Source organism: Uloborus diversus, chromosome 1 (assembly GCF_026930045.1).
Source record: "Uloborus diversus isolate 005 chromosome 1, Udiv.v.3.1, whole genome shotgun sequence".
NCBI lineage: Eukaryota > Metazoa > Arthropoda > Arachnida > Araneae > Uloboridae > Uloborus > Uloborus diversus.
In genome coordinates this window covers 146,143,199-146,153,774 of record NC_072731.1, presented here as the reverse complement: position 1 = coordinate 146,153,774, position 10,576 = coordinate 146,143,199, and the positions used below count along the sequence as shown (strand labels likewise).

The 10,576-nt window shown below is 33.9% G+C and overlaps 1 protein-coding gene across 1 annotated transcript in view; it reads left to right on the top strand.

Moving 5' to 3' along the window:
* The first annotated feature begins 5,457 nt into the window (after nt 1-5,457).
* Nucleotides 5,458-10,576, top strand: part of LOC129232744 (ras-related protein ced-10-like) — an 84,084-nt gene continuing 78,965 nt past the window's right edge. Inside the window, exon 1 of the mRNA XM_054866864.1 lies at nt 5,458-5,646. The gene's annotated coding sequence lies outside the window, so the exon portion shown is untranslated. The remainder of the gene's footprint in view (nt 5,647-10,576) is intronic.

Sequence of the window (10,576 nt, the reverse complement as noted above, 5' to 3'; positions counted from 1 at the left end):
TCTTCCTGTAAGGCGATTTTCATCTTTTTTTTTTTTTTTTAAACACGAAATTGAAAATTTTGATTACATTTTTACTTTTATTCGAAACATTTCCAGTTATGAATATTCAAATCAAGCTTTAAATAGGAAATTGTTCAGTGTTATTTATGTTACTTTAATTGAATGATGAATTTCCAAACGATTACATCCAGACCGATGGAAACGTAGTGAGGCATACATTTTCAACGAAAATTAGGCACGTAGGTTTCACAGTTATATGGAATCCCTTCTTTAGTGGTGGAAATAGAATTTTTGACAGAAAAAGCTATTTTCTCTTAATTTTAATATACAATAAACAAAATCTATTACTTTGATTTAAATTTATTGTAATGGAGTAATAATATACTTATTTTAGTGTATGTTAGGGGCTCCATACTCAACTCGCTGCTGCTCACCAACCCCCGAAGAGAGCTTCGCAATCTTGTTTGGTTCGCAGAGATTTAAAGTGTCTAATAAGAAGAATCAGATTAAAATACACGTTGCAATTAGAACAATTTTAAAAAAAAACCTTCCCTGAAAAATAGAGTTAAAGTAAAGAGCTTATTAAATTTAGAAAACTACTAAAAAATCGCACTCCAACTTGAAGATAAAAATAGCTTGATAAAAACGTGTATTGATTTTTTTTTTTTTTTTTTTGAACAATCACGATTGCTTATTGCTTTCATTTGACTGTTTTGATGTGCTATCATTTTATTTTCCCACTAGCAACCTCTGCAGCATCACCGTCGACCGGCCGCCTCACGATGTTGCTCCTCTAGCGAAAATCGTCTCCAGGTTGCGTCAATATCCTACACTTACACGCATATATACACGCACGTACACACAAACACATACATACACGCACGTACACACACACACAAACACATACACACACATACATACACCTACACACATACACAAACACATACACACACAAACACATACACACACACACGCATACACACAGAGACCTACACATACACACACAACTACCCACACACTCATGCCTGCACACAGACACAAACACATATGCCTACACACACATACACATCCCCCCACACACAAACACTCATACACACAACTACCCACACACTCATACCTGCGCACAGACACAAACACACATGCCTATACACATACACATACCCCCTACGCACAAACACACATCACCCCCCACACACATAAACACACACGCGTACATACACACAAATTCGTGGTTTCTACTAATATTTTGCTCTTTAGCTGCGGACTTGGTTTGAATTGAGCCAAGGACTTTCGCTAAATTAGAAACCCTTAAAACTGCTGTTCTAATTATTTGAGCAAATTGGAACAAGCTCAATCTGATGCCGAAAGAAAAAGCTCTTTCGAACGACATAGGATGTTAAGGGGTGTGGGAAATTTTTCATCAAAGAGGTATTTATGTGAAATTTTAGCTTAAAAATTAATTACAGAAAACTAACTCAAAATTTAAAAAAAAAAAAACCAAAGGTGCAAAACCTCCGGGGTTTGAAAGAATTTCGTACAAAATTTCAAGGCAGTAGGTACTATGTTGTCTCCTGGACGCTCACCCGCCACAGACAGAATTTTACAATTTCCTTTTGACGTAACTTTTTTTTAATATACGTAGGCGCCACTTAATGTGATCACGGTTAGTGTTATCATTCGCTTAATGTTATATCAGAATCATGAAGTCCCAGAACACTTGTATATTAACACGTGTTAAAAAAGTCTGACATTGTAATCAGTGTCTTCGTTTATTGTTATCAATTTTTCATAAACTTCCAATTTTTTCCCTGTGTTTGTTCCTTAATCAACAGAAATACAAAGGCAAACCCTGACAAGACTTGCTTTCTGTGTGGCATTTTGTGATACTCAATAGCAATGCAAACTTTTTCCACGAAGAAACAACGGGAAGTTCGTTCTCAGTGACCACAGACTCCCCTAAGATGCCTTTCGTTTGCACGTGCAAATCTGTCACTGCACATAACCGTGGTTGCAGGTGGTGATCTTCTCTCACTTTGAGACGATTAATGATAGCTCCCTGGAAAACAAGTTCCCTTCTAATAGTAAAGCAGAAGTTTTTTTGCTGTCCAGTTACCTTAAAAACTTCACTCTAAACGGTTAAACATTTTATCCATAGAGGAAAAGCGCAATGATTTAACTGTCGTCAAGGAAGACATTATCATTTTAAAACACTTTGACAATTTACCCAGCTGAGTCAAAGAAATGCTGCAGCACAGCTAAAAAAAATTCTCAGCCATTACTTTGTAAGTTATAAAGAATCGTGATGATATTGAAAACAAAGCGAAGCTAAATGAAAATTTAAAGCAAGCAAAACCGTGATGGAAAAGATTATGAAGTTGAATCTGCTTTGAAACTGTGGTTTACGGGAAAAAAGATTCAGGAGTAAACGGACATTTTTTCTTTCGCCTATTACTATGTTTTTAAAAATTGCATATTTTAATTTTCCTTTTTAGGACTCGGCTATTTCCATTCTGCTAATTTAGTAATTTATAATTTAAAGCTGCGTTTCGTTGAGTCGTTGTAATTTAAATTCGCGGTTGCAAAAAAAAAAAAAAAAAAAAAAAAAAAGAAAAAAAAAAAAGAAAAAAAAAAGAAAAAAAAATATTATTTTGTATATCCTGGATTCTTTTTGGTTATTGTTATCAGTCGGTTATTGTTATCAATTTGTATTTGCCCCAAAAAAATCACATTTAAGTGGCGCCTACTCCATAGTGAAAATAATCATGGAGCGAAATTTAGACAGAATCCTTTTAAATATATAAAATTTCATGTTTTTGAAGATTTCAATTGCAAGGGAGGCAATTTCCCTTTTAGATCCTCTCAGTCCTGAAAATTTTTTCTGAACTCCTTTGGTCAAATAACTATCAAATTAATTTTTTCACTTCACAAGAAAATTTTACTACATACAAACAGGGGATTTCTGTCATTTTATTTTCTATTTATGTATTTCTTAAAAGAGGGACAATTGGACTGTAATTTTATGAGGCATTCGATCTGGGAGCTATCACATTCAGAGACATCGCTAAGGACTTTTTCAAGGAGTAAAATTACTCTTTGATAGTTTTAAAGTAGTGAAATTCACGAAATTAGAGAAGGCTGTAACGGTAATCGATTACAGTCAGCGAAAGAAGATATGAGTCTATTTTCTTTAACAGTAAGAATCTGTGGCGGCTCATGGGAGGGGCCAGAGGAGGTCTGGGCCCCCTCACTTTTTTCTGATAATAATTTTTACCTTTTTATTTGTTTTCCCAGCCTGTATGTTGTTTATTTTACATAGCTTGAATGTTCTTCCTTACGCGATTCAGGCTATGTAAAATAAGCAACAGATAGTGAAGGAAAAAGTCTTTATTTGCACAATATAGTGAGTGTAATAGTGAAGGAACAAGTTTTTATTTGCACAATATTAGACCGTTTGCTCCTTTTTTGCCTCATTATCTTCAAATAATTAACGTAATAGGAAGAAAATCATTATTTTCTACATTAGTTTTGAATACATCTTAAGAGTTATTACTTCTTCTCGTTTTCAATATAGTTGCTAAAATTGTGCGTTAAATCAAAACTTCATGTTTTTGCATCGTATTATCCGTGGATTATAAGAAGATTTTTTTTTTCTTCAGGCCGATTTTAAGACTTCGATTTTGAAAAACATTCCAGGGGAGAGTTCCAGAGCCCCTTCCCGTAAATATCTTCAAAATTTGTTTGCAATTGCGATTTTGAGTGGCAAATTCGAAAAATCGGAGAGGGGAGGAGGGGAATTGATTTTTATTCATTTTTTAAAAAAAGAAGAAAAAAAAAAGAAGAAACGATCGAAGAAAGTCCCGGAGCTCCATCCCTTTCCCTAACGTCAATAAATATGGCCTATAATTTGCGATTTAAAGCTTAAATTTCTGCGGAGTCCCCTGTACCGTTCTTTCTCCGAATTTCATCAAAGACCTTCTAAAATTACGTTTTTAAAACTACAACTTTCAAAATTGAGAGATTTGATGAACAAATCAAATTAATGAAATTGCTGACATCTTTTTCCAACTATGCCCCCAACCCCCATCCCTCCCCTTAAAAATATTTTCTAATTGAGCCACTGTTGTGTTGTATGTATGTGTGTTCATATATATCGTTCAAGATTATTTTTTTAATTCAAAAAATGTCTTCCCATTGTTACACAAAAATTATTACTTGTTTTAAATTACTGCTTATGTAGTTTAAAAGAAAATGTGACAAGTTATCAATAATTTGAAGAAAATAAAAAGAGTTTGATATTTTTTTTCCTTTGTCGCATAAAAATTCTATATCTGGCCCACGGGCGCTGGCAGATTCATTTGCGAAAGAATACACCCGCATGTAAATGGCTAAGAATTTTTTTACTAGTTTTTTCATGTATTTATTTTTAGTTTTTTTAATTTAGTTTATCTATTTTAATTATATTTATTTTAAAGAATACTGAGATGTATTTTCATTTTTGTTATAATTAATTCTTTCATAATTTTTACATATTTCTCCGATCACAATGTTGTTGCACTTTTGTAATTTGGCCTTGCTTAAAATAAATTTAACTTTACTCATTCAGAATAATTAGTTATTAAAATATTTAAAATAATATTACTATTAAAATATTCGAGTAATATTTTTAATAGTAATATTATTTTGAATATTTTTAAAATTTATTTATTTATATTTTGAAAAGTCAGGGGGTGAAAATGCCTCTAAGGGGCTGATTAATTAAATTTTACTTTTGAAAGTCAGGTAGTGAAAGTGCACCACCCTGCTGGCAATCATTGACATGAACGTGATATTAATATATTTCGTGATTTACTTAGTAGTTTAAGTTTTTGTAGCTAGTCTTGCGTTTAAAATAAAGTCTAATTTATTTATTTAACACAAATAATTGTTTTAAGAAAGTTTAAATATTAAAAAAATATTTATTTATTTATTTATTTTCAAAAACTGAGGGGGGTGGAGGGGCTGCGAGTACACCCATGATCTGGCCCCCTCACTTTTCAAAGGCAGGAGCCGCCACTGTTAAGAATGTTCGACAATATGAAGTTTAAAAAATAAAAAATTATTCGAATATAATATTTAAACATTCCTATTACTCCCCGCCCATTTTCATCAAAATAATTTTTATTCGAAATACTAAGCGCGAAAATACTCTTGACGAAATTTTTGATGCGTATTTTTGGTATTCAATACGGGAAATACGTTTGCATGATGGCAGGGGCGCTAAAAATATCTCATCACCTCACTTAAATAATAAACTCCTGAACTCAAAATACCAGTCGCAAATTGAGAACGGTCCCTGCTCGAAGTCAAAAAAACCACTGCTTGGATCTTGACGTCACTACTTTTCCCTGCGGATCTTCGGAACGGAAGAGAAATCCCTAGTTTCGGGAAATCTTCAGGCAGACGTAGAGTGTTTCGGCTTATAGTTCCTCGTGTGTTGTTGCGGAAGTGCACGTCACGTGTCTCGGACGGAAGTAGATCTTCACTTTCACTCTTCAGATTATCATCAGTACCCGGAGAGTTAAAGGGCCTCGGTTGTGTGTGTGTGTTTTTATGCCTCTTCATCTGTGCCCCCTCGAAGTTACGCTTTTGGATTTCGATTTTTGCCAGGTGTGTATCAGTTCTCTTCATTTTGAGTTCTCCGCCCGAGTTCGGTGGTAATCTGATTAAAATTCTGAAGTGGTGGCCGGGAAGAAGTAGTTTGACAACCTGGGAAGAGAGATTTAATGGCTTTGGCCAATGTTTTGAAACGAGTTTGTTTTGAAGTCTGTCAGGTCTCTTGTTGGGATGGTAAAAATATCACGAATACGTTTGATTTCAAGCATTTTATTAATTAAATTGAAAAATTCAAAACGTGCAATGTTTCAATTCAAATTGCTCGCTGTAACGGATCGAAACTACAGTTACTACTTTCGTTTACATTTGAACATGGGCGCCAATTTCAGGGGCGTAGCTAAGGGGGGGGTTTTGGGGACAAAACCCCCCCCCCCCCGAAAAGTTAGTCTCAAAAAAAAAAAAAAGAGAAAAAGAAGAGAGAAGAGAAAGAAAAAAAAGAAGAAAAGGAAAAAATTCCAAGCGATTATACATATATATATATATATATATATATATATATAAGAAGTAACCCCCCCCCCCGAAAGTCGGGTCTAGCTACGCCACTGGCCAATTTCATTCATAAAATTGTTCATTATTGATCAGAAATGTAGCAGGAGTCCTCTGGGCCCTTTTCTTATTCTTGAGCTAGTGTCTAGCATGTAATTTTCTGCTAAAAAAACTCAAGCCCTTAATGTTGCAAATTCCACTTCCTATTTTTTATGATTGTATTAGGTGACAGGAAGAATTTTTAAGAAGGAGATATTTGGTATTGAGGGTAATTAGGAATAAAAAGAATTATTAAATAAGAATATAATTAATTACATATAATATAATTTGAATCTAAATGCATGAAAATTTTCAGTTTATGATTTGTTGTTTAATGGCAGGTTTTGTGAACCCAATTTATGTATTGTGTGTACGTCCTTTGCCTACCCCCTCTCCGAAAAACTTTGAATTGATCTATCTGTTTAATGAGATGATAGAAGATTGAAAATTCACACATTTATAAAAATAAAATAAAATAAAATATGACCTCCTAATGTATCTTCTCAATAGATATATTAAATTGTTTGTCCATGTTCATTTTTATCATTCAGTAAAATTTGGAGTTGTATTCGGTAAGTTGAGAATTCCCCTCCCCTTCCCAAAAATTTTGGGGCGGTTACATACTTTATAGGGGGTCTTTCTGAAAAATCCCCCCCCCCCTATGAACGAACGTAAGGTTTTGGGTACGAAAATGTTCTGAAACTGTTTGGGAGTCAAAGAGAACAACAAATCGGCTAGGAACAGTAGCGAATTTTAGGAGGAGCGTGGGAAGGGGGGGGGGGGGCGCACAGGGGGATCCTGCCCCTCCCAAATAAATAAAATTAATTTAACAATCCCTTTAAATATTCTTTTTTTCCTAAGTAGCACAGATCAAATGCTTTGAATTATTATTTCAAAAAAAAAAAAAAAAAAAACAGCAAATTTGAGTAAAATCACTACGCTTGCCAGACGTCCCGGTTATCAAAGTCCTGGTTCCGTTTACTTCACGTCCCCGGTAAAAGATAATTTGATAATGGATGATCAACAAAGTTTTAAAATAATTAACTTTAAAGGGTTATTTAGGATAGTTAGTCATTTGAGACAGTGATACGCAAAATTAATATCGGACTAGCTTGTGGAGATGTTTGCAAGATTTAAAAAAAAACCTAGCCAATGAAAGTACAAATAAATATTGTTAAATTTTTTATTCCTTGTTCAAAGTGTTTCTTCTTACTTAAGTAACTTATAAAGAAACATGTAAGAAATAAAATTTTTAAATTTATCTGTTTTTGTCATTTATTAATCGTAATTAGTAACCATTTATTCATAGCATTGTGAACGAACTTCTCTCTAGAACACTCTAAAAACCAGTCAAGGGTGGGAACCCTTTTGAACACCCGCGACGCTGGGTGAGGGGGGGGGAGGGGTATTTGGGGGGGGGTGTCAAGGTTGAACATTTCAGAAATCTGGCAAGCCAAGCCTACCTTAGAAGTAGTAACATTCGAGTCAGAGATCAGTGTGAAATAACATATTTAACAGGCGTAATTCACTGGTTTAGAACTCAAAGGTAGTACACAAAATCACAATTTATGCAATAATTCTTCTTTTATGGAATCGGTAATTAACAGTGTCTAGAAAACATTTGTAAAAAACTTCGTGAAAACTTAGGAAACATTGTATGAGGTGGCGATTTTTACTTTTACTTTACGGTGGTCCCTCCAAAAACTATTTTTATATCTGCCCTGGCCAGGAATAAGGCACCGAAAAGGGCTTAAACGTTGCTAATTAATTTTGAGAAGCAATAAAAAGAAGTAATACTTCAAAAAAAAAAAAAAAAAAAAAAAAAGAATTGGAAAGATTACTGAAATTGTTTATTTTATTCAGAATGTGATTGAACACAATTCGACAGATTATATTGATGGCAGTTGTTGACGGTGCATAAACCCTATGACCCCCCCCCCCCTTTATCCGCCACTGTTGGCAGGGTCGAATTTAGCTCCATGCCGCCCCTAGGCAGAGGTAAAATTTGCCGCCCCCTCCCCCTAAAAGAAGAAAAAATTGCTTTACTTAAAAAGACGCAAAAAAAAGTGTTCCCGAAATTTAAACTGTCAAGCTTTAAACAACACTTGCAAAAAAGGCAAATAAAATGTATCAATGCTGCCCAGTATTAGTTAATGTTCTATTTAGTTGATGGCAGTACGAAGAGGGTATTTCATTGAAAGAATTTTATTCATAACTTGTTTAGAGTCAAATGAAAATATAGCTATTTCTGAAATCTTTTCTACATCCTTTCACGATGAATTTCCCTCGTCGATCATGATTTATGTCTCCAATATGCGAAATTTCACTGGAAAATTTTGAAAAATGAAATTGTGGTATTTCCGACACATTTTATGAAGAAGACACATGTCTTTTTATTTCGTGATGTGATAAATATAATACTAACATGTATAAATGACAGCGTGCATAATTCAAATATTAAAGAACCTCTGAAATGGAAAAAAAAGTAATGTTTCGAGAATTTTTTTTCCCAAAATCGTATTGTATCAGAAAAAAAGGACTTGGACGGCTGCCAAATATGCATGAATCATTGAAAATTTCGTAGTCACTTTATTGCTAAAACTTCACCAGATTTGGAAACACTTTTGCAAATTCAGAAATACAATTTTTCAGACTCAGATTTTTACTATATATTCGGATTTATATTCATTTATTCATTTTTCGTACTCTCGAATGCGTTTTCGGAAAACGTATGCTCCTTAATGGAACTCTAATCCGTAAAACCAACATCTCCCTTCGAAAACCTTTTTATTTCCTAGTTTTAAAAAAATAATAGGTTTTAAGTAGTGATGTTCCGGATATCCGTATCCGCGGATATCCGAGGGAAAATAATCCGTTACTTTTTGACGGATCTTAAACGGATCATTTCTATTCTAAAAATTTTTAAATATTTGGATAAAAGACTCTTAAATTCCGTTTAAATTAGGTTTTATTCCCTATTTAAATTATAAGGTATCATTTCAGAAGCCAATTTGTACCCTCCCCCCCCTCCCGTTGCAAAAAAGAAGGGGAAATTAAAAAGGAGGTTTTAAAAGTGTGTATCAGTGCGTCTTTTTGTGGCACCGTAGCTCCTAAGCAGATGAACCGATTTTGATAGTTCATTTTTCGTTCAAAAGTTACTTGATCGAAAGTGTTCTTAGCTTGGCCTCGCTTTTGTAGAACTTTAATTACTGGAGATATTAATTAAAAACCGATTTAACATTTTTCACAATTATGGTAGTAAAGATTTAACCGTACGTTAAAAATGTTGTCCCTAATTGAAAGAACGAAGTTTTCTGCGTTTGATATTTATTTGAAACTTTCAACTTATTACAGTAGGAACTATAATCTTGTTAAGTAAATTTTTAATGCAATTCTAAGCCTTTATACGCGTGATTGGTAGCGATTTCATAGTCGGAAGATAAGGAGAAAAAGCTCAATGATTTAAAATTTTTACCTGCTGTCAGTTCATATTTGTTAACAAATGTGTGTTCTGACCCACGAAATTCATCTTAATATAAGGTCGGCTCACTGGAACGTGTTTTTTTTTTTAAATTTTTAATTTAATATTAGTTTTTGTTATTGATTTGTGGTTTCTGTTATTCTTTATTTTTGTTTTTCTCGGCATCCTTTAAAAAAAGTGAGACTAAATTCTCTATTTACTGTTTGTAAAGGTGTTCCCGGCTCTGTATTTCGTTGGTCGGAGACGTTCGGTGAAATGAATCAGCGCTGCATTTATGCTACGAACTTTCCCTTAATTTTAACGGAGGTTTTTTTAAACAGTAAATCATAGTCTTGATTATATTTTTGCCGCAGTTGACATTTTTTGAAGAAACTGCCATTATTCTGACGGGAATAAGCTTCCGTAACAAATTTTACGCTTGAATAGTTGAATTGGGTAAAAAAAAATTTTTTTGAGATCCGTATCCGCGGATCTACTTTTTTAACGATCCGGCACATCACTAGTTTTAAGTAAGCTTAGTAGGGAAATCTTTCAGTAGTCGAGAGTTTAATTAAGTAATCGTTTGGTTATTACATCAAAAGTAGAAAGTCGTCCGTCAAAGTATGACGGGTGAAAATTGCATCTCTTCTACATTTGAACGAAGCCATTGCCTGTTTGGTGATATTTTGATAGTTGAAATTGTAATCCTAACTCCAGTGGATTAACCCTTAACTCCAGTAGATAGCGTTCATTATTGACGACTTTTTCGTTTCTTCATTCTCCAAAATGACACAGTAAAACAGTTAATTTACCGGATCTAGTTCAGCCTTGTCACAATAAAAACTTTCCCTGCATACTAAACATTACCAAAACACATTATCAAATTATCATGCCGTGGCGCGAATTTCATTGTTGAAACACGCGGGTTACTCGATCATC